This window comes from Schistocerca piceifrons, chromosome 8 (assembly GCF_021461385.2).
Source record: "Schistocerca piceifrons isolate TAMUIC-IGC-003096 chromosome 8, iqSchPice1.1, whole genome shotgun sequence".
NCBI classification, from domain to species: Eukaryota; Metazoa; Arthropoda; class Insecta; order Orthoptera; family Acrididae; genus Schistocerca; species Schistocerca piceifrons.
The window spans coordinates 418,434,100-418,459,539 of record NC_060145.1 but is presented as its reverse complement, the minus strand read 5'-3'; the positions used below and the strand labels follow the sequence as shown (position 1 = coordinate 418,459,539).

The following is a 25,440-nucleotide window of genomic DNA, read 5'->3' as shown; positions in this document are numbered from 1 at the left end:
TTGATTAAAAGTGTCATTTCTGTTCGTGTCATTGCGTATTTATTCAGTTACCTTCTGTACTATACTGTAACAGTTTTTTTTTCTATGTATGGCTCTAGTTACACGAGCTGTGTTGCTTTGCAGTGACACTTCATGCAAAAGTTACCTTCGTCCTTAAGTTTTGTACAGCAGTGTACTTGTATACTCGTGTTTCACACTTCTAAGTTTGGCACGGAAGATGTGATAAAGGCAGTACGTGGAGACTACTCAACATCAGAGCTGATGCAATTTTCGAGTAGAAAACAGAAGTGTGTCTCGAAATTAGCGAGTTGTGGCCGTGCTTTTCTTCGAGACAGCTCAGTGCCGCGAAACACTCTCTGTGTTACACACTGCTCGGCGAGTGTGGCGATGACCTAGCCCTGCGTAGGCGCGGGTGGGCGCGGGTTCGTCGTCCGACCCTCCCATACAGGTCTGTCCGTTTCGCAGCTGAGTTCCATCAGCGCCGAGGAACCAGTTCTGCCTGCCCGCCGCCTAGCGTGCTCACCACTGACCCTGAACCGCCTAGTCTAACGGCCGTGTTGCTCCCGTTAACAAGTGAGGCGCCGGTGCGTATCGCCTGCACGCCTCAAATTCTACGACGACACATCGTTACGTGTCGAATGTCAAAGTTGGAGCGAAACTGCTCAAATCTGGGGCCGTAGATCACGCCTGCAAAGACACATCATGGAGTGTGGAGCGCAGGCGAGCGAAAGGGGTCTGTCCCGCGTGTGTGTATTTACGTGCACGGGGAATATTTAAGTTAAAGAATTTTTAACATCGTGCAGCCCTGTCAGCAACTATGATAATTGAACGTGTAACACGTCAGCCTAAGTTGCAAATAGAAACCAATATTTACCCAGATTTCAGCCGGTATTCAAAATTGGAGAAATAATTTTGCCGAGTAATAGCTAGTCTTTCTTACGGGCTCCGAATCTGTCATGGGGGTATCGTTCTCCTCGTTATTGAGCTTATCTGGGATGCCTTGCAGTGTGCAGATCTCCCCCCCCCCCCTCCCGCTCGCACTGTTACGGATTTATGGACAGCCCTGCGGGACTCATAGTGTCTGTTCCCTCCAATACTGCTTCAGACATGCCACGTCATGCTGCGTCACTTCTGCGTGCTCGCGGGTGCCATACACGATGCTAGACAGGTGTACCAGTTTCTTTGACTCTTTAGTGTATTAGTCTAAGGTAAAAACGATCTGCCCTCAAGTCAGGAACAACGAAGAAGTGGAAAACATTTGTGATGCTGTTTACTGGTAGTAGAGAATTGCATATTTTATTGTTTTGACTCGTCAGTCTTTCGCCTGGTTGCAAGCCCTCATCTGTCTCAACGAGTCTTGTGCTAACCTGTCCATTTTTACACAACTGTTACAGCAAAAACCGCTCGATTGTCTGTCGTATATATTATTTTCTTTTTTGATCCTTACAGTTTGTTCCCCACCCTTCCAGTAGGAAGTTAACTATCCATTGATGACTTAGCAAATATATCTTCAAGCCTATTCTTGTTTTGTGTAGATGACTTCTCCTAGATGTTAAATAAAAATTGCCTTATGATTTGAAGGGCTTTTTTTTCCTTCGTGCTAACAAACAAGAAACACAATAATAATACACACACACAACACACACACACACACACACACACACACACAAATACACTCTATGTTACGTCGGATGCACCTAAATGATCAATATTTAGAGTTATTTTGTATTCTTCTGCTAATCTTCAGTTAAATGTCTATTTATGGGAGGCATTCTACATCTGTTTGCTCCTATAATATCACCATAATTTTATACACATTTAGTTTTATTAGGAACTGCCATTATTTTCCTAGTTTCATGTTAATTGAATTTTGTGTGTGTGTGTGTGTGTGTGTGTGTGTGTGTGTGTGTGTATGTGTGTGTGTGTGTCCAATGGCTGCTCCGACTACGACTGAATTCTTCAGTGAGGCGATGTTTTTGTCATCGGTGTGTAATTTTCCAGAGTCATTTTACAGTTTCACGGTTGACATTATATTCCGTTTAGAAGGACGTCAACAGAAAGCTCCATTGGGAATTTCTAGCTGGAAACACACTCCTTCATCGTCTTTGGTACTGGAGGTTTTGTGAGAACGGCTAGGACAGCATAAACCATGTAGTACACTACTACGCTGCTATGAGAGCATTAATTAGAAACTCTTCCTGGTTTCGAAAACACCGGACTAGCAGAAAACAACGGGCCTGATAACGATGAATCAACACCTCTCCGCTTACACCAGATTAGTGTAAGTAAGTGAATGTCAGAACAAAGAAGGAGATGTAAATTTTGCTTTTTTCCAGCATGTATCTCAAAGCATAACAAAAACGCTTACTTCAAAATCTTGTGTAACATCAAGGTGGCTCTCCCAAAATTTGCGCTAGTCTTACTTTTTCGTGCAAATTTCCAAACATATAAAGCCCTTTTCGATGTTATAATTTCCAGTAACGTGTGTTACTAAATTATCATTGCATTCAGTACCACGTTACGTTTCCGCTGTTATGTTGCTGGCCGGCCGGAGTGGCCGTGCTGTTCTAGGCGCTACAGTCTGGAGCCGCGTGACCGCTACGGTCGCAGGTTTGAATCCTGCCTCGGGCATGGATGTGTGTGATGTCCTTAGGTTAGTTAGGTTTAAGTAGTTCTAAGTTCTAGGGGACTGATGACCACAGCAGTTAAGTCCCATAGTGCTCAGAGCCATTTGAACCATTTTTTGTTATGTTGCTAATATACTCCGTGGTTCACTTGCGCGAGTCATTCAATTCTTTCAAGCACAATTTAATTACTGTAACGCTTATAAAGAGAGAGAGTAGACGACAGTTCCTCACAATTATTTACATCGCTGGCAGAACCAGCCGTGACAAAACTACGCCACCTGATGTGTAAGGTATATGAGACGGGCGAAATACCCTCAGATTCCTACTACTTAAAATTGGAAAGAAGGCAGTTGCTGACAGGTGAGAATGTTATGATCTCTTAATAAGCCATCCTTCGAAATTGATCACATATTATTTGCAACATAATGGAAAAACTGGGTTTGTGCTATGAAAAAAAGTGGCACCCGAGACCATCACTATTGGTTGTCGGGCTGCATGGCGGGTGACAGATTGGTATCCCACCGTTGACCGGAGCGTCTCCAGACCCGTCTTTGCTGGTCATCGGGGCTCAGTTCCAAATGGGCCTCATCACTCAAATCAATTCTATCCCAGTCGATGAGATCCAAGGCCAAAGAGGCCCCAGAGAACGGAGGGATACCAACCTGACTGTCGACCGCCATATGGCCCGGACACCAGGAGTGGTGCTGGGGTGTCATTTCCTTTCATAGCATGACTTCTGTGGTTGTCATCCATTGCACACTTACACCACTGCAATACTTCGGCGATATTTTATCCCCTGTTTTGTTGCTGTTCATGGCAATCCATCCTGGGCTCACATTTCAGCAAGATAATGCCCACCTTCAAATGTCGAGAGTTTCTATTGCTTTTCTTCGTGCTTGCCAAACCCACCTTGGCCAACAAGGTCGTTGGATCTTTCCACAGTTCAGAATTTTTGAAGCATTAAGGGCAGAGCCCTCTCACTATCTCGGTATTTTGACGATCTAACGCGCCAGTTGGACAGAATCTGGCACGATATCCCCATGAGAACACCCAACAGCCCTATCAGTCAGAGCCAACCCGAATAAATGCTCGCGTAATGGCCAGACCCGGAACAAAGCGTTAATGACTTGCCCAAATTGAAGCTCTTTCTCTTGAATAAATCATCCAATTTTACTGAAATTGTAATAATTTGTTTGTCAGTACATGTACATCACATCTACCAATTTCTGGCCCATTCGAATAATTCATTCGGCATTTGTGGTGGGTCGTTCTTTTTCTTCTTTTCGGTTTTTTGTCTTAGAGTGTATTCTTGAAGACGTGTGCTCTGTGTCCTGGAAGGCGACACATTTTAGCCATTATCACATAAAAATATATGTTGTCTCTGGATACATCTAATATGCATTTTAATTTTAAAAACCAACAGCGTCAGTTGCAAAGTTTACCTATATTTACCTAGGTTTCAGTCGGGATAACCCAACCTTCTTCAAAATAAAAGTAACTACCGTTTGTCCATAGTGGACATCGTCAAGTTAAAACGACAAATCCACTATGGACAAACGGTAGTTACTTTTATTCTGAAGAAGGTTGGGTTATCCCGACTGAAACCTAGGTAAATCTAGGTAAACTTTGCAACTGAGGCTGTCGGTTTTTAAAATTGAAATTAATATTTATACAGTTGCTGACAGAGCCGCGAAATGTGAAAATATTTAACATCTGTATGACACAAACATTGTTCCTTCTGAAACACCAATACACTTGATGTACAAGAGCGTTACACGCGACTCTAGTGACCAAATAAATCAACTGTCGACAAACACTGCCTCAGCTGAGGGGGTGAAATAAAATACGAAGATACCAGCATCGTGGAGAAGGCTTCGAGTGTCTGGGACAGTTGACAAAGGAAGCATTCGCGGTTACAGTGACGAATAATTTATAATATAAGGTTTTGGCTTAAGTAAAGCGTGGCATTTGGCACTCACTTGGCTTAAATCACGCCTGTAAACATCTCAGTGCTCTCTCTCTCTGGTCACTGATAAGACTATTTTTCATGGAGGAAAGTGACTTACGGCATTTTTCTTACGTGATTTTTGTTTAAAGCATAGGGAAATTATCGCTAGGCCGACGCACAGCGCCTACCGTTTACAGTTTGGCTAGGGTCCAAAAACAGTGAGCAACGTCATCTGCGGTCACCATCTGACGAAAAAAGCTGCGATGAGTTCTTGGAATATTGTGTAAAGAGAGAATGACAACTCCGCTGTAAAACGAAATGCAAATAGATAATCAATAATGGAGTCGATGTGCATGGGGTGTGGGGTAAAAGAAAAAAAAAAGAAAAAAAAACTGACGGCGAAGAACTTCAGTGCTCACTGAAGGATCTAGGAAAATTTACGTAACTCCATCAAACACACGCGAATGGCGAGCAGTGCAATCAGAAGACGGTGCGGTGGACTACCCAGTCGTCTTCCGCGAACCGTTACTTTCTCTAATTTGAACTCAGGCCAAGGAAAACGAAGTCGGTGATTGCAACATTTAGCATTAACACAATATTAAAAATGCGGAAGCACCATCTAAAAATCGATTTCGTCGACAACTCACGATAACGTCAGGTAGATTTAGCGGCAGATCATGGCATTTGGGATTCAACTTGAGATAGCAAAAGGCTTTCACTTTTGTTGAATAAGTAATACAGGTCGTCATAACAGACAGTTACACAATGTTGTGACTTGCCATTTTATTTCTTATACTTCGTCTCAGTGTTGTATTACGCCGATAGCCGGGAGATATGGAAAGTTCCTTTTATCATTCCCTGGACAAGTGATCAGAGCGGTCTGTTTGAAACCCAGCACATTATTCAGCTCCGTTCCTTTCAGCTAAAATCCACGGCGAGGTACGAGTGTGGCTTCCCAATGGGAAATACTACATCTACATTGATACTCCGCAAGCCACCCAACGGTGTGTGGCGGAGGGCACTTTACGTGCCACTGTCATTACCTCCCTTTCCTGTTCCAGTCGCGTATGGTTCGCGGGAAGAACGACTGTCTGAAAGCCTCCGTGCGCGCTCTAATCTCTCTAATTTTACATTCGTGATCTCCTCGGGAAGTATAAGTAGGGGGAAGCAATATATTCGATACCTCATCCAGAAACGCACCCTCTCGAAACCTGGCGAGCAAGCTACACCGCGATGCAGGGCGCCTCTCTTGCAGAGTCTGCCACTTGAGTTTATTAAACACCTCCGTAACGCTATCACGGTTACCAAATAACCCAGTGACGAAACGCGCCGCTCTTCTTTGGATCTTCTCTATCTCCTCCGTCAACCCGACCTGGTACGGATCCCACACTGATGAGCAATACTCAAGTATAGGTCGAACGAGTGTTTTGTAAGCCACCTCCTTTGTTGATGGACTACATTTTCTAAGCACTCTCCCAATGAATCTCAACCTGGTACCCGCCTTACCAACAATTAGTTTTATATGATCATTCCACTTCAAATCGTTCCGTACGCATACTCCCAGATATTTTACAGAAGTAACTGCTACCAGTGTTTGTTCCGCTATCATATAATCATACAATAAAGGATCCTTCTTTCTATGTATTCGCAATACATTACATTTGTCTATGTTAAGGGTCAGTTGCCACTCCCTGCACCAAGTGCCTATCCGCTGCAGATCTTCCTGTATTTCGCTACAATTTTCTAATGCAGCAACTTCTCTGTATACTACAGCATCATCCGCGAAAAGCCGCATGGAACTTCCGACACTATCTACTAAGTCATTTATATATATTGTGAAAAGCAATGGTCCCATAATAATAAGAGGCAGGGCGTTTACAGTTTCGTCATTTGCCTTATATCGCCGCTCGGTGTGGCCGTACGGTTAAAGGCGCTTCTGTCTGGAACCGCGTGACCGCTACGGTCGCAGGTTCGAATCCTGCTTCGGGCATGGATGTGTGTGATGTCCTTGAGTTAGTTAGGTTTAAGTAGTTCTAAGTTCTAGGGGACTGATGACCACAGAAGTTAAGTCCCATAGTGCTCAGAGCCATTTGAACCATTTGAACCTTATATCCAATGAAAATATCCCGAAAACCTTGTCGGAGCTTGGGAACTGAAGCTAATTTTAATTTGTTTCTGACACAATGTTGTTGTGGTCTTCAGTCCAAAGACTGGTTTGATGCAGCTGCCCTCGCTATCCTATCGTATGCAAGCCTCTTCACCTCTAAACGGCTGCTGCAACCTAAATCCGTCTGACCCTGTTTAGTGTATTAAAGCGTTGCTCTCCATCTACAATTCTGACGTCCACATTACCCTCCATTACCAAATTGACTATTCCCTGATCTCTCAGGGTGTGACCTATCAACCGGTCCATTTTTTAAATTCAGGTTCGCCCATATATTTATTTCGCACCAAATCAATTCAGAGACTATTCATTTGTAATGCGACCACCGATATATTCTTTAGCACTCTCCTGTAGCATCATATTTCAAAAACTTACATTCTCTTCTTGCCTGACATGTTTGTCATCCAGATTTCACCATCGTTTAAGGCTACACTCCAGACAAATGTCTTGAGAAAAAATGGTTCGAATGGCTCTGAGCACTATGGGACTCAACTTCTGAGGCCATTAGTCCCCTAGAACTTAGAACTAGTTAAACCTAACTAACCTAAGGACATCACACACACCCATGCCCGAGGCAGGATTCGAACCTGCGACCGTAGCGGTCTCGCGGTTCCAGACTGCAGCGCCTAGAACCGCACGGCCACTTCGTCTGGGTCTTGAGAAAAGCTCCCACGCATTTAAATGTATATTTCCTCAGAAATAGTGCCGTTGCTAGCTGCGCTAGGTTTCTCGGTTGAGGATCCTTGGCGCGAACAGCCTGTCGAGGTGCTCTCACAGATTCTCGACTGAGTGTGAATGCAGGGGCTTTGGTGACCAGAGGAGTGCGTTAAAATCATCCCGCTGCTCTTTGAACAATGGACGTACACTGCGAGCTTTGTAACATGTTGCATTGTCCTGCTGGTAGACGCCATGGTCACGAGGAAATGTTGAGGTCCACTTGCGCTTTTGGTGTGCAAATTCGAGTCATCGTTGCCGATGAATAGCAGTCAGCATGGGTGTATGAAGAACGCGTCTGCTGCGGAGGCTCATACGCAGCAACCTTAGCAGAACAGCGGTGAGAAAACACTGTTGGTAGCCACTTGGTCCATCTGGGCAGTCATTTGCTCAACACTTGCAGATCTGTTCGCCCGTACACATCTCCGCAGCCGTTGGTTACCCCTGTCATCTATGGCCGCTGGTGCACGGCAGTTGCCTCGGTGCCGGTTTGGATAGAGCCATTTTACCATAGATGGTGTACTTTTACCACGGGGACAAGCAAATAGTTTACAATTTTAACCGTTTCAGAAATGCTTCAACTTTTGTCTCAAAAGCTAATGATGACGCCATCTTGAATGTCATACAAATCGCTCCTTTTTCCCTTTACAATGACTGCACTGTTTTTGAGCCCTCCCCCTACCCCCCCCCCTTGTCCCCTCGCTGTTCCCCCCTGTCCCCCACCCCCTCTCGACGCGAAAAACTGTGCAGTCGTTGTCGTAACGCGGAAACGGAGCGATTTATATGACATCCAAGATGGCATCATCATTGGCTTTCGAGACAAAGCTTGAAGCATTTCTGAAACGATTAAATTTGTTAACTGTTCGCGTGCCGTCGTTGTTAAAGTACACCACGCATGGCAAAACGACTCGTTCCAAAACCGGTGCTGAGGCAATTGCCGTGCGCCACCGGCCATAGATGACAGGGGTGACCAACTTCTGCGGAGATGTGTACAGGCGATTATTCCATGTTGACGTCGGTCGCATTATTGGGACTGGACCATGTGTGTCCTCTCTAGTTCGATCTTCATCATTTTATGGACAAAATAGTAAAACTCGTCGACTACATTTAGAGTCTCATTTCACAGTACAATTCTATCAGCGTCGCTTGATATAATGCAACTGCATTCCATTACGCTTCATTACTTTTATTGATATTCACCTGATAACATCTGTTCAAGACACTATCCTGTCGGTTCGGCTGCTCTTCAGACTCCTTTGCCCTCTCCAAGGGAATCAGAGTGTCACCGACAAACCTCGAATTTATGGTTTGCTCTTTCTGAACTTTAATTCCCTCTGCAAATTTCTGAGATAATACGTTCCAGAAAGAGACATTAACATCTATTATTGTAGTGTTGCAACACAACGGTCCTCCCCTGAACCTGCCGAGCACTGCTATGTGACGAAGTGTGTTCGAGGACGGATGCACAAGGCTGTGAACAAAGAATCGAGTAGGAATTAATTATCATCCAGTCAGGTGACAGTTCCAGGAGCCGACCGCAATGAGCAAGCCGCCGGTGTATCCATATTTCCCCTACACAGTTTATTTCGATTTCCTTGAAAATTCTATCGCGATTTAAAGCATTAACGAAGTTTCCGAGAGAAAAGAAACCTCATGCTAACGGTTCCTTACGTACTGAGGAACACCGGCCAGAGTGGCCAAGCGGTTCTAGACGCTTCAGTCTGGAACCGCGAGACCGCTACGGTCGCAGGTTCGAATCCTGCCTCGGGCATGGATGTGTGTGATGTCCTAGGTTAGTTAGGTTTAAGTAGTTCTAAGTTCTAGGGGACTGATGACCTCAGCTGTTAAGTCCCACAGTGCTCAGAGTTATTTGAACCGTACTGAGGAACCGAAATCTGAAAACAACTTTGGGGTGGCTTGCATCATTTCGAGAGTAGTTGATTATTGGCTCAAAATGGCGGCAGCCGTTAAAAACTACTAAAGTTTTAAACGTTCTTTCTTCTTGCTCGTGCAGACATAGGGATGCAATGAGAAACGCCTCTCCTTCTGCCGTAACTGAGCGAGAATAGGAAACCTCTGTCGACAAAACGACGTGGTCAGTCCCTATTTCTCTGCACAGAGGCCTGAATTGCTACCCTACCACGTAGTTGACAACAGAATTCGGAAGTTTACAGCAGTGTGGTGCCGACCGAGCCATAAAAGTTTTCTTTGTCGGCGGGTCCTGCCCGTTCAGTTTTGAGCTTCGTGACTAACCAGTAGCTGCAGGTTTGTCACCGTGGCGGCGCGTCTTTCTACAGGCGTTTACTGCCTTGCCGGTAGTAGCAGTTGAGCTGTTCGTCACCTTGAACAGGAAGTAGCAATGTTGCTAGCATACGATCGCCGTTTCGCAAGTATCCCGCGCTACGACCGCAAACCAACGGCGCTAGCCATGTGTTAGTATCCGCTGGAACGCCCCATTTGGTCACCTTCACGTGCTCTCTTGATGCATCACTCTCTCCCCAGGTTGATCGCTGTATTATTTATCTAGATATGATTTCAATCCATTTGCTCTACTTCGTTTTTCACTGCATAACGTCAGTAAAGGCTGTCAACGGCTAAACACTGTGTTGCTTGATTGTATAACGGTCATCACATGAAAACGTGACAAATTAAAAAAAAAGTTGGTAAACTGTCTACTATTTCAAAAGCAGTCACCATATCTATTAACACATTTATCCCACAGTCAGACAAGACGTGAATACTTTTGTGTAAAAATTATGGTTGTCTACGGAACCATGATTGTACCCAGGGGTGCACCTCTTCATCCAAGCAAATCGACGGCCACGAATCTCCTTCCTCAGGGCTCCAAAACTATGGAAATCGCACGGGGAAAAACCGCGACCGTATGGAGGATGTGTAGGGGCTTCCACCTGAACTTCTGCAACATAGTCGAAACAACCTTGGCAACATGCGGGCGAGCATTATCCTACAACAGAATGAAGCCGTCCTTCAACGTTCCTAGGCCTTGGACTTGATGGTGCGCTTCAAATTCTGCAGTGTTCACATACCGACGTGTGTTAATTGTGGCGCCGTGTCCCAAAAAGTCAAACGGCTGCGGGGCCTTGCTGTCAAAGAAAAAGTCATCATGGCTTCCCGGAGTTGCCATGTACGGCTTTGGATTTTTTGCGTGATTGTGGAACCATGTGCTTCCTTTGTTGGCATTGACACTTGCCCTCCGGCTCCGAATGATGACACCACGAGTCGTCTCCTCGTGATAATACGGGACAGAGAGCGATAATTGCCATCGTGATACCGTCCCAGGTGCTGCAGTGATGTCGACATTCTGTCCAACTTCTGCTCCTCCGTCAGGCCGTGGGGAGCCCACTACGCACAGATTTTCCAGCGCTTCGGATGCTCTGCCTTGATGGTGGCACCGGGACTGATGCCCAACATGAGCCGAACGTCTTCCAACCTAACCGTCGGTTATTTCACCGAGAAAGTACACCGAAGAGGTTGGGTTGGGTTGTTTTGCGGGAGGAAACCAGACAGCGAGGTCATCGGTCTCATCGGATTAGGAAAGGACGGGGAAGGAAGTCGCCCGTGCCCTTTCGAAGGGCATTTGCCTGGAGCGATTTAGGGAAGTCACGATGATGATGATGATGATGATGATGAGTCCCATACTCCTTTACAAAGCAGAGGGGAGCGATGCGGGAGACCCGCGCCGCCTTACTAGGCAAGGTCCTAGTGGAGGTGGTTTGCCATTGCCTTCCTCCGACCGTAATGTGGATGAATGATGATGATGATGAAGACGACACAACAACACCCAGTCATCTCGAGGCAGGAAAAATCTCTGACCCCGCCGGGAATCGAGCCCGGGACCCCGTGCTCGGGAAGCGAGAACGCTACCGGGAGACCACGAGCTGTTGGTAGGGAAATCACGGAAAACCTAAATCAGGATGGCCGGACACGGGGTCGGTCATTTCCACCGCGGCAATAACAGAAGGGGCAATGTCACGATGGGCCTGTCCTGGCCGACTGCTGTCTTTGAATGACACCCGAACTTCCCGAAATTTTTTATTCCACGCAAACATAGGCGCATGTGACATACTGTGTTCCCCATACACAGCTGGCATTCGGGCCAGAATTTCACCTTCGACAGTCCTTCAACAGTTGCGGTTGCGGTTGCTATTTCCCGGCCACAGCCATCTTACTAGAGTAATGTCAATTATATGACGACACAAACGTAAGGACAACACCCAGTTCTCAAGCGGAGAACATCTCCGACGCGGCCGGGAACCGAACCCGATCCCGTGCGGTCAGACATCCACCGCGCTGACCGCGCAGCTCCCGAAGCGTACCTCACGGCCATCGTAGAGAAGGCGGACGCGCCACGATTCACTCAACTCATGTCGAGCATCTGTAACACACAAACGGCACAGCGGCGAGCGTTCGCACGGTTCCTTCCTGTTTTCAAATAGAGGGCACTTCTGCAGGGCGTTTCCGTAAGAACGTGCAAAAATTTAATAGGACGTAGAGGATACTGCACTGAACAACTTGAGATAGGGGACCTAGGGTCGGAGAATCCATTTTAAGGATATAATAGGTATAAAATCACGCAACTGTGTAATTTTTTATTTACATTATAATTAACTGCAAAAAATGTCATTGATAAATGAACGTATCATTTGTACTGTATCTTACAAGATGAGCTGCAACTGACGGCAGTCAACCTCAACCATCAGCGAACAAGATTATGACGCACCCTGACAAGTATCCGTGGTGGGTTCAGAATCACATCACAGGCAGCCACAATTCTGACAACTAATTCCATCTCCGTATTCACTTCGGTCTCATACAAAAAGGACTTTAGATATCTATATATGAAATAATCAAGAGGATTAAGGTGGGGTGACCAAGCAGGCTGTGGAATAGGACCTTTCCTTGTAATCCAGCCACCAGGAAATTCAGCACTGAGATGGTTGTGGACATACATATTGAAGTGAGGCGGTGCACCGTCATGTCGTATTCACATCCTCTCACGAACAGCCAAGGGTACGTTCTCCAACAACTCAGTTAGAGCTCTTTGTACGAATCTCAAGTACAGATATTCAGGCGTCCAGGTAGACTTCCTAGTAATCAGGCTCGTCCTCCTTGTTTCCTTGCAGGAAATAAATAATGTACATCTAAATAGACACCACAGTATGGCCGGCCGCTGTGGCCAAGCGGTTCTAGGCGCTCAGTCCGGAACCGCGCGACTGCTACGCTCGCAGATTCGAATCCTGCCTCGGGCATGGATGTGCGTGATGTCCTTAGGTTAGTTAGGTTTAAGTAGTTCTAAGTTCTAGGGGACTGATGACCACAGAAGCTAAGTCCCATAGTGCTCAGAGCCATTTTTGAATCACAGTATGTATAAACTTTTACGCATCCTGGAAAAAGTAATTAACATTGGTATAATTGGGCTCATATTTGGCTGGAACACACTAAAGTTACAGAAACTCGACTTCCGAAACCTTACTTGGAAAATGTCCATTGTACTGCAACGCCAGGCAGTTTCCTAGCTGCAAAGGATCTCGAGTTCCAGAGATGATTCTGCTTGCTACAGCAAGCATCTTTTAGAGCTGACCTGACGATGGTTGGAACTGAGGATAGCCGGTACTAGTCGTAGGAGGGTGAAGTTGAAGAGAAAATCGTTCACATCGAAATAAATAAGCCTAAAATACGCAGAGAAGGAAAAAAACGACAAATAAGATCCACCATTTTCTGGCCGGCAGTGACCCAAAATGAGTACATATTTCATTGAGATCCTCGGGTAAAGAGAGACTTGCTGTTGACTTTCGAACCCTATTCATGGCAGTACAATGTAAGCACACAGAACAAACCGCAACACGGCTTAGTACAGCGGGAAAACGGACAGGCAAGCAAGACACCTTTAGCCTGCTTGAGCTGGGCACAGCTTGGCTAGCATGGAAGTAAAGCAGCCTGCTATTTCTGCTGACGACATGTGGCAGCTTCCCTGCCTGGCTAACAGGCGGGCCTGGGCAGGTTAGAAGCGAAATCTGTACGCCTCTGAACGGTGTGGATGACCCGGCTGGACATGCCTAGCGGTGTACTTATCGTGTAAGGCGCACCGTCTTGTTTGCTCGCAAACATTATTTCAATGTTTCTATTAACTACTCGAGGTATTACGTGCTAGCGATTCGTCACCGCTGAAAGGACAGAGAAGGCGCTGGTGCTGTCGTATTGCAGCAGTGAGCACGAAGCGGTGGAGCGGAATATGGCGGTGTTTGTGCACAGGTGACCTTCTCGCGTCATTGAGTGGACGGAAAGGCGAGCAGGCGCCAGCTAAGGTCCCGTAGCGCCGTACTCGCCAGTCGGCATTCGCCTCGCCTTGCCGTGTCAGTACAGTTATCTCGCAGAAGCCGCACTCCAATTAACAGCACGCCCTCAGCTGCCACAAGTAACGAGAAGGCCGCAGTGAAGCGCGATTCCACTCTGCTTCTACACTGCTGGCTCTTAGAATTGCGGCCCAAGGAGCGATAGCAAATAAGGCAATTTTGCTCACAATGTGCTTTCAAAAAGAAGCGAACCGGAGGGTGTAAAATTAAAACCGTTGAGAAGATCCCGACCCCGACGCTAGAGCCGCGCATGGTAGCCGTGCGATCTGAGGGGTCTTGTCACACGTGCCCTTAGCGCTAGGATTTCACCCGGAACAAGTCCCGCCCATTCATCCCCCTCCACGCCTATCCAAAGTAGAAGGCCCTCCCCTAAACAGCCGCCAGTTCAGCAAACTGGAAGTTACATCAAAGTTGTTATCGTCACAGTCCAACACATGTTACACTGTGATGAAATTTAGTAATGATAAGAAATTTAAGTCTTTCTGGATAGTAATATAATACGAATGCGTATTATTAAAGAAATAAAAATATTTATAGAGGATTGAAAGCATCGCCAGCAGTAGAAAACAAAAAATAACGTGTTGTTATTGAAAGGCAATACGGACAAATTTTCATTAACTAATTCACTTATTATAGTACGTTTATTTGAGACAAACAGCAAAGCAAACATACAATGCGAAAACAATGGTTTTGAATCTCTCATGTCGGTAGTAAAGCCGCGGATGCAGTCGACTAACTCTGTTGTCTAAAATCAACGTTATACAGAAATAAGTGAAAGTCGTTTTGTTTATGTAGACCCTCATAGTAGCTCACGAAAATTAAAGAATATAAGAATGCCATGAAGTAGAACTGCCTAATGAAAGCAGTAAGATATTTGCTTATATGACATATTTCGTTAGTATTTGCAGGGGTAATGGGTGAATTTTAACTTTTAAATTCTTCCAATGCCATACTTGCGCATTATAAACGATGTTATAAAGAATTGTGGCGGTTCTGTGTAATTAGTGTCCTATATGCTGTTGCAAACGTCTCAGGACAATAATCTGTCGTTATTCTTTGTTCTGTCTATTTTTAACCAAAAGATAAATTAATTTCATGTCATTCAAACCATTTTTAAAAATAATAATGATGATGTGTATGTTTGTCACAGAGCAGTTAAGAAGGAAATAAATGCTGCAGTGTTTCACGGCTGTAAAACGTCCTTCATGCTGTGCCAGCGCTTCTTCCACCCCTAAAACTTTTCAGCAAAACTATTCAGTGAATAACACGCAAAAACAGCCTGGATTGATCTAGCAAGAACAAAGTAATTTTGATGCCCTCTGGAATTATAGTGAACACTGGTGCTTGTTTGGCATATACTGTCTGAGTTCTAAAAACTGTGGTTCCTCTTTCTCCAAGCAAATTATTCTTTGAGGGTAGGTTTTTCCTGTTTTAGCTTTGGGTGCTTTTTCTCACATAGAAGTATGTTTCTTCATAGGCTATTCATCTGAATACTGAGTTCTCGTATTTAAAGAATTCAGTGCTAAATTGTTTTCTCTTATGTTTGCTGTGGAAGTACCTGACTCAGCTCAGGCCAATTGTGCACGTTTTTTGTAACGTGTCTTTTAAGTATGTGGCAAAATTTAGGACCTAGCAAGATATTAATTTAACATTCACTCCGAGTGCAGCCAAACGCGGTAAACCACGTGGGTCAACTGAAACCAAGCCCAGGCGCCGAACAAAGACCGGGAAAACCGGGGGTGAGTGGGCGGGACTTGTTCCGGGTGAAATCCTGGCGCTAACGATTCCTTCTTGTCACGGTCCGCGCGGCGCCCCCCCCCCCCCCCCCCCCCTCCTCGCCGTGCATGGGTGTGTATGTGTTGTCCTTAGTGCAAGTTAATTTAAGTTAGATATTAAGTAGTGTGTAAGCCTAAGGACCGATGATGACTTCAGCAGTTTGGTTCCCCATTTTTTTCCGCCGCTAGAGGGACAAGGCTGCACATCCATGCGACGACAGAGAGCATACGCGCAAGTGTCGACCTCCGCTGCGCTCAATAGTGGTGAAAGCAGTAAAATGGAGGCTTCAAGGGAAGAGCAAAGAAGTATAGCGCGTTTCCTGACAGTGGAAGATGTACGGGAACGGAGATCCACGGAACAATAGAGCAAGTGTGTGGAGTGCATTGCCCGTCTGTTGCAAGGATCAAGGCGCGACACTAGCGATTTACGTTAGAATGGGTGTCGTTGACCAATGACAGACGGTCTGAAACGGCACATCACATTATCACATTACCGACACCAATCTCCAGGAGGTAACTGAGCGTCGAAAGTGGTCACGTACCATTAAGGGCAGATTTAAATCTCGCAAACTGTGCACCCAATGCGTGACTCACCGTATTCAACCAGCACAGCAACCACGTCGACGTGTCTGTCTCTTGAATGTCTCCAGCGCCATGCCAAGAAAGGAAATGAGTTCCTGTCAGGAGTAGCCGCTGGAGGCATGATGACATCACTTGGAACCCGAATCGAAACGACAAAGTCTCCAGTAGAAGCATGTAGGGTCGCCGCCATCCAGAAACTCCACACAACTGAGGGAAAACCTATGCTCAGTTTCTTATTAGGCCAAATGGACCTCTTTCTTATCGACTTCCTACAGTATGGGACAACGGTCAGACTCACAAACCTCGACCAGCCTTCGCTTAGTGATCCAGTTTGACCGACCAGGGCAGTTCACCCTCGGGGCCATTCTGCTCCACGACAATGCAAGACCCTGTACAGCAAATGCAGTTAATGAACTCTGCAGACATTCAAATGGGAGGTCCTGAGCCGCCCGCCTTTCATAGAGTCTGGACTTGTCTCACTGCTATGATGCCGCTTCTGGCGAGCTGCAGAAAGTTCTTAGGGGGCGAACGACCCAACTCGGACGAGGACATCATGCAGTACATTCGGAACTGGTTCATAACGCAGCCCCAGTAACTTTACGGAACAGGCATTCACAGCCTTTGTTGCAGTGGGACAAGTACCTCAGCAGTGTAAGACAATACTTTTGAAATAAAAGTACAAGTTTGTAATTATAGGCCTTCACCTCGATTTTTTAATGTACCTTCATATTACGTGAATACAGTACGGCAGCAAGAATAATATGATTAAATTTATAGGTGCTCATGTGGAGGAGTGTAGATAGTCGTTTTTCCTTCACTCCAACTGCGAGTGGAACAGGAAAGGGAGTGACTAGTAGTGCAACAACGTACCCCGCGCTTTGCGTTATATCGTGGCATGCAGGATGTGTACAATAAAAACGACGCACCAAGAAGGAATTATACGAATGACACGGAAACTGGTAGATGTGACGTACATGTACAGATAAACAAATTATTACAATTTCAGAAAAAGAGAAAGACCTTCAAAAATTGAGCAGGTCAATAACGCGTTGGTCCACCTCTGGCCCTTATGCAAGTAGTTACTCGGCTTGGCTTTGATTGGTAGAGATGCTGGATGTCGTCCTGTGGAATATCGTGCGAAGTCTGTCTAATGGTTAACATTGACAACTCTACACAAACACCTCGGTTCTTGGTCGTTAAGCGAAGGCCGTGGTGTCCGTGGTGAGAGGTATTGCCTGAAATTTGGTACTCTCGGCACACTCTTGCAACTGTGGATCTCGGAATAGTGAATTCCCTAACGATTTCCGAAATAGAATGTCCCTTGAGTCTAGCTCCAACTACCATTCCGAGTTCAAGGTATGTTAATCCCCTTTGTGCGGCCATAATCATTTCGGAAGCCTTTTCGCATGAACACCCGACTACATATGTCAGATCCGCCAACGCACTGCCCTCTTATACATCATGTACGCGATGCTACCGCCGTCTGTATATGTGCATATCGCTATTCCTCGATTTTTGTCACTTCAGCGTACAGTTCATCGTTGCTTCTGCAATAAGTCTCACCACTGCCTTTTTTTTTTTTTTTTTTTTTTTTTGAGTCATCAGCCATCTGACCGGTTTGATGCAGTCGCCACGGATTCCTCTACTGTGACAACTTCTTCATCTCAGAATAACACTTGCAACCTACGTCCTCAATTATTTTCTGGATGTATTCCAGTCTGTGTCTTCTGCTACAGTTTTTTCCATCTACAGCTCCCTCTAGTACCATGGAAGCCATTCCCCCATGTCTTAACGGATGCCCTATGATTCTGTCCCTTCTTCAAAAAAATGGCTCTGAGCACTATGGGACTTAACATCTATGGTCATCAGTCCCCTAGAACTTACAACTACTTAAACCTAATTAACCTAAGGACATCACACAACACCCAGTCATCACGAGGCAGAGAAAATCCCTGACCCCGCCGGGAATCGAACACGGGAACCCGGGCGCGGGAAGCGAGAACGCTACCGCACGACCACGAGCTGCGGACATCCCTTCTTCTTCTAAGTGTTTTCCACATATTCCTTTCCTCTCCCTTATTCCTTATCTTATCAGACCACCTAATTTCAACATTCGTCTGTAGCACTAACTTTACCGAACGTCATATTACTCCATTCCTCTTCATAATAGTTCATGTAAAAAAATAATCAGGACTTCTACAGTATCTCGGCAAATAACATAAATAACATAAAAAGCAGTAAAACATGCGTCTTTTTAAGTGATTTTATTTGTAAAAATCTATGTTTCAGTACATCGAACCGTTTATGAACTACTCGACAAGGGTCATCGTGTAAAATTACGCTGGCAGTCGTACACCTAATACTCGTATCCCCCGCCGCATATTGTAGGGTCATTAAGCAGTACAAATGTAAATGTAGGTACACACCGTTAGACGAACTGTTGTTCACGTAAACAACTAACACGTAACTCTCCAAGCGCTAAAGTGTCCCAGGTATGAGTACGTGGGCACACTTCCATGTGGCGTACTCCCAGACTGCCGGCGAGGGTGTCACTCCAGCAGACTACGCAGTGGAGTCCCAGGACGAGACTTCTGCTGCTGCCCCGTTACTCGCGGCCGCATGGCTGCACAGGAAGCTGTGGTTCCCTTTCTGTAATTACACACCGCCCGGCTGGAAGCCACCTGGAGCCTTCGGACCAACATTCCGTTACAACACGACAGCTATGTTTTTATTATGTCTTAAATCTGATGTATGTGAATCTTCATCCTTTTTTTTAAGATATCATATTGCTAACACTCCCAAACTATGCATCACTCCTTAAAATTCTTGACGCGAGTTTTATCAGATGCTTCTGACTCTCTAGATCCAATTCGCAGCTTTTTTCATGATCTGCAAGAACCTGTTCCACCGTCCATTATTGTGGGTCAAATATATTAAGAAACTCAGTGGAAAGATAATTAAATGCATGTGGCTAAGGAGACACGCCATGAGAAGGTACGTGAACTGCAGGGGCAACACAAAAAAACCCCAACTGCTTTAATGATGGCGTATATGGAATTCATGAATTATCGTCCCACATAATCCTGATGCAAAGCGCTCAGACCGAAGATATCCTTTATACCAGAAACTGATCACGCATGATGAGATCAGATTATGCAAAGTAAGCAAGGGTAAACACATCAATGAGAAAAAAGTTATGCTCACCTATTTGTAGCGTGTTGGTCCACATTTGGAACGCAAACATCAGTTATTCTGCGAGACATGAATTCGGTAGGTTTCCAAATGTATGCCACAAATGCTGTATGTCTTTTCGTTTAAGTCTGGTCACTTCTATTTCGCTCCTCATTGATTACACGGGTGCTTAACGAAATAAATATTGCACATAACTAGACTTTAATTTTGATCATTAGTTGCCAAAACACATTTTTGTTAGGGCACAGCGAAACGAATGCTGATGAAATGCACACATACCTTGTTACACTCGCCTTGGACAAGCCGCTTCGTGATGTGGTGTACTGGTCGAACAACGTGGTATTTCTCAATAGCGCCGTCTGCAATCAAGAAACAATTGATAAAAGTAACATCATTAGGGACGTTTATCAACAGTTCCATAATAAATAACAATTAATATTGCAGGGAAGTTATTTTTTGCTTTATAGTCACCGTGATGAATACTCACTGCAGAAAAAAATGCCACTCCTTAATCATATAGTTATTTTATTGACGAGTGAGATGACGGGTAATTCATCATTGTAGAAGTTTATGATACAAGTTCACACCAAATGAAACACACATGGCACAAACAGTAGCCTAAGTACACAGTGCACCCGCCTTTGGCGGCAACGCAGGCGTGTATTCTCGCATCGAAACTGTCGTAAAGGTGCTTGAAACGCATCCTGCGATAGATTGTCCCAATCATCTTGACATTTTGTTGCCTTACAGGCCGTGGAGAAAGAGTAAGTTCCTGTTACATAATGCCCTTTACGTGTTCAATTGGCAAGACGTCTTGTAATCTTGCTGGCCATGGCAGTTGTTCAACACGAAGAGCTCATTGCGTCACAGCAGCCGTATGTGAACGTGCATTGTCCTGTTGAAAAAGCACATCACCTTCCTGTTGAAGAAATGATAGTAGCACAGGAATAACAGCCGGTGAAATATAATGGGCACTGGTTACTTTACCCAGCAGAAACTCCAAATGCGACCGCGATGGCACCCCCACACCATGAACCCCGAGATGGGACCTGCGTGTCGCGGGCGAATGCACTCTGGAGTAGGCAGCTCATCGGCTCTACGCCGCACTCGCGTACGTCCATCACTCGTATACAGACAGAACCTCCTCTCATCACGGGAAACACAGAGCGCCATTGCAACCCTCCGGTCGACTACTTTACAACACTACTGTAGCCATGCGTGGCGGTGTGGTGGTCTCAGTGGTAGCCTGGCCAGACACACACATTGCAAGCGAACGATTCCCAATCGTCCATGATGACACAGGAGGTGCAACATATGCCCAGATTAAGTCGCTTGATGAGGTTCCGTCGACCATCGCTTCTCGCACACTGCGTTAATGTTGACATTTGCCTGTACTACGCGGACGTCGAGAATCTGGTCTACAGGTGTGGGAATGTTCCACAGACCACTGCTGAAAACCGTTACATTGTGACCACCATGCGAAGCAGTCCGTCTATACATCCATCCAGCTTCCCGGAGCCCCACAGTGCGACACCGCTCAAATGGCTGAAGCTCTTCAGCAGGAGTACGTACTCGTCGGCGGTGCATGGTTGTACCCAGACAGGACAGATGATGCACAGACTGGCCTCCTGAGCGCCATCTGATCGCCGATGGCCGTGACAAATGAATCGCTAAGACTATGGCCCCTCACTGTGCACATATTATATCTCGTTGCCACTGAACACAATCGTCGAGGGTGTTGCATTTTTTCCCGGTAGTGTAACTGAAGTAATCGAAAAATATAACCACCTCCATAAGTAACCCGCTAATTGTTTAGAGACGGTGCAGTTCACGACAAAAGACGATTTCTAAGAAGCCGTCATGTCATTACTTTAGCTGAAGCTCCTCACCCTCTGTTGAGAACTAATACTTATCTATTCCAAGTAAAGTAGTCTATTTCAGTAAACGTTCTTTGCCAAAGAAATTAATTCGAGAACTGAACTTTATGTTTGCTGCGACCCGGAAATAATGACTTCTGAAATGTATCTGTTGGAGCCATGATTAGTCTAACGTCCGCAAAATGCTAACGGGAGCGATACATACGGGGGCTGAAGAATATTTCTTTTTTTCTGCTTCTTGAAATTTTGTTAGCAGACTTTCATAGGACAGTTAGCACCTATGCTGAATAGTCTGCCACTTGACTTTCTTAAACGTCTATGTGACGCTCTCCCATAGTCAAACAAACCTGTGTTGATTAGTGCTGCCATGCTCTGTATAGTTCAAATATCCTCTGTTAGTCTTGGTACAGACAGCACACGCTTTGTAACATCTCATTTCTCGGTCACACCGGCCAGTCCTCCCTTCGGCCATTGTGTATGACAGGGTCGAGTTCTGTGGGAAGCGGGTTTTATTCAGCCTGGAGTTTGTGGGTCGGTTTTCTCTAATCCTCCTAAATGGGCTGTGGCCAGAGACTACACGACTGTCTCACTGGGAAAGTGAATTCCCCATGACAATCGATATTTCCATCATCCACTACAGAAAAAGCTCTTAACGTCCTACCAAGGGGCAGCATCGTACAGAAGCTCCATAAGCAGGAGCAGGATATGGCCAAAGAGAATACCTACGTCTGCTCCTGATTGTGATTGGCTGGAAGCTCTAAACGTTAAGTAATTTCGTGGAGCGGTTTTGGAATTCGAGAAATGTAGGAGTCGGCAAGCAGCTCTCGTGGTGTAGAGGTGTAACGGAATGGCCGGAGTGAGCCTTTCAAATTGGTTACCATTTCGGAAGTCTGGAGTTAGTGATCCTTCGTGATGAAAGAAGATACTTGCCCGGTACCGAAAGCCTTCAAAGCGTTAGAAAGTGTGTTCCTACGGGCGAACATCGAATTCTGCTTAGGCACTTCCCTGTTTTTGTCGGTAAATGTCCCGAATTAGTATGCATGGACTTTTTCGGTAAACAGAGGTCTCAGAGCAGGCGACAGCTAGCTATAGGTGGTGTTGGGAAAAAGCGACGAACTTGGCTAGCGTTATTTGATAGCAATAAATTTCATTTCACAGATTTGAGCATTGTGTTTTTGAATGATTTTTCCCTATGGACTTTGAACTGAATTGCTGTTTTGTTGTGGTGATTGTCGGCGGGGAATGTGAGTAACCAGCTGGAGGCAATCCACTGAACTGTTTTAACGGCGAACGTATTCCAGTTCAGTGGCTGAATTTCGGAATGTTTCTTGAAAGTAATCAGATAGGTACAGGGGTCTTAGTAACAGATTTTTGGGATAGTGAGAAATTTGTCTCACTGGTCGAAACGAGGCTGGTGACCCATATTTGGACTGATTTTACATGTGCAGACAATTAATTCAAATCCGAGGTAAACGTTTCTGCTAAAATCTGCGTGTACATTCTAAGATAAATAAAAAAAAGAAAGCGACGCATCACAAAGGGATCATCCGAATGGTATGGTAATCAGTAGATGTGATGTACATGTACAGTCAAACAAATGATTACAATTTCAGAAAAAATGGATATTTTATTCAAGAGAAAGAGCTCCACAAACTGAGCAAGTCAGTAACGCGATGGTCTACCTCTGGCGCTGATTCAAGCAGTTATTCGGTTTGGCATTGATTGATAGAGTTGTTGCATGCCCTCCTGAGCGATATAGTGCCAAATTCTCTAGTTGGTGCGTTAGATCGTCTAAACCCTGACCTGGTTGGTGGACTCTGCCCATAATACTCCACAGAATGCTTCGCTGGTGATCGGGCCTCAGTTCGAAGCGGGACTCGTCACTGAAGACAATCCTACTCCAATCAGTGACATTCGAGGCCGAAGACGTGTCTGGAGACAACCCGGACGGCAGTTGGATATCAACCCGCCTGTCGCCCGCCATGCAGCCCAACAACCAGGATACCATTTCTCTTCATAGCGGGATCCCTTTGCTTGCCATCTGAGGCAACGTTACAGCACAGCGGTATGTGGACGATATTCTACGTCATGTTTTGTTGCCCTTCATGGCAAGCCATTCTGGGATTATGTTTTAGTAAGATAATGCCCCCACCCCCTTACGGCTAGTTTCTACCACTTGTCTTCGTGCTTGCCAGCGCTGCCTTAGCCAGCAAGGTCACCGAATCTCTACCCAGTTGCGAACGTTTGGAGCATTGTGGGCAGCGCCCTCCATCCACTTCGGGATTTTGATAATCTAACCCGCCAATTGGATAGGATGTGGCACGATATGCCTCAGGAGGACATCCAACAACTGTATCAGTCAATGCCAAGCGGAATAACTGCCTGCATAGGAGTCTGTAACATTATGTGATTGCCTTATCATTTTAAATCATTCACTAATCGATCAGTCGCTCGGCAGCAGCTACAGTTAGCAAATAATGTTGTGAGAATGTAAAAGGTGAACGACCTGTGACGTAACTTGTTTATTGTCGAAGCGCCGTCAAAGATGCAATGAGTTATTGACTTTGAAAACCGCGGCGCGAAAAACGGACGGAAGAACACTTTTACACATTCTTTTGATGTACGAGATATTCTCGATTAACAGTTACTCAGTTACTCATTTTTTTTTCTCTTGTCTCTTGTAACTTGTGTCGGGCGCGCATGTCTTGCCGCCGTATTATTATTGTTAAAAATAATATTATTTTAGTGTAAAGTAAAAGTGAAATACTGCATAACAGTAGATTTATTGTGCGACGTGTATGTGAAAACGTCAAAGGAATTATTTTCATTACGAGAAGAGAAGTGCCAATCAAAACGGCATCCATGTTAAATCTTTCATTGCAGTGTAAGTTCATCTATTAATTGCTGTAAGTTCAGAGTTAAATGGAACTGGTGTATGGACTATTTATTTAATATAGAATCTACGTCTCACTCCTTCACGAAGTTATTTAATTTTCTTTATGTTTCTTCCAAATAGAGGGTTGACAGTCACAAATTCTTTCGTCGAAATCGGACGGAAGTTGCATGCGGCGAAATATTTTCTCCGCGCCATATTCTACTGGTAAATGCATGATAAACTACAGTCCCTTAGGAAATTCATGTTGAGCTATCCAAAAATAATTATATTTTGAATAGGCATTTACTCTCCTCTGCAATGCAACTTCCGTCTGATCAGACAATCCAACAAGAAACAGCCACACACGGTCGGCGTTCGCAAATATATTTCCACCGCTGATTATACGAGGGCAGTTCAATAAGTAATGCAACACATTTTTTTTCTCGGCCAATTTTGGTTGAAAAAACCGGAAATTTCTTGTGGAATATTTTCAAACATTCCCGCTTCGTCTCGTATAGTTTCATTGACTTCCGACAGGTGGCAGCGCTGTACGGAGCTGTTAAAATGGCGTCTGTAACGGATGTGCGTTGCAAACAACGGGCAGTGATCGAGTTTCTTTTGGCGGAAAACCAGGGCATCTCAGATATTCATAGGCGCTTGCAGAATGTCTACGGTGATCTGGCAGTGGACAAATGCACGGTGAGTCGTTGGGCAAAGCGTGTGTCATCATCGCCGCAAGGTCAAGCAAGACTGTCTGATCTCCCGCGTGTGGGCCGGCCGTGCACAGCTGTGACTCCTGCAATGGCGGAGCGTGCGAACACACTCGTTCGAGATGATCGACGGATCACCATTAAACAACTCAGTGCTCAACTTGACATTTCTGTTGGTAGTGCTGTCACAATTGTTCACCATTTGGGATATTCAAATGTTTGTTCCCGCTGGGTCCCTCGTTGTCTAACTGAACACCATAAAGAGCAAAGGAGAACCATCTGTGCGGAATTGCTTGCTCGTCATGTGGCTGAGGGTGACAATTTCTTGTCAAAGATTGTTACAGGCGATGAAACATGGGTTCATCACTTCGAACCTGAAACAAAACGGCAACCAATGGAGTGGCGCCACACCCACTCCCCTACCAAGAAAAAGTTTAAAGCCATACCCTCAGCCAGTAAAGTCATGGTTACAGTCTTCTGGGACGCTGAAGGGGTTATTCTGTTCGATGTCCTTCCCATGGTCAAACGATCAACTCTGAAGTGTATTGTGCTACTCTTCAGAAATTGAAGAAACGACTTCAGCGTGTTCGTAGGCACAAAAA

The 25,440-nt window shown here is 45.4% G+C and overlaps 1 protein-coding gene across 2 annotated transcripts in view; it reads right to left on the bottom strand.

Moving 5' to 3' along the window:
• Positions 1 to 25,440, bottom strand: part of LOC124711292 — a 287,903-nt gene that overhangs the window by 175,019 nt on the left and 87,444 nt on the right. For both annotated transcript variants that reach the window (XM_047241296.1, XM_047241297.1), the window contains exon 2: positions 19,656 to 19,735. The gene's annotated coding sequence lies outside the window, so the exon portion shown is untranslated. The remainder of the gene's footprint in view (positions 1 to 19,655; positions 19,736 to 25,440) is intronic.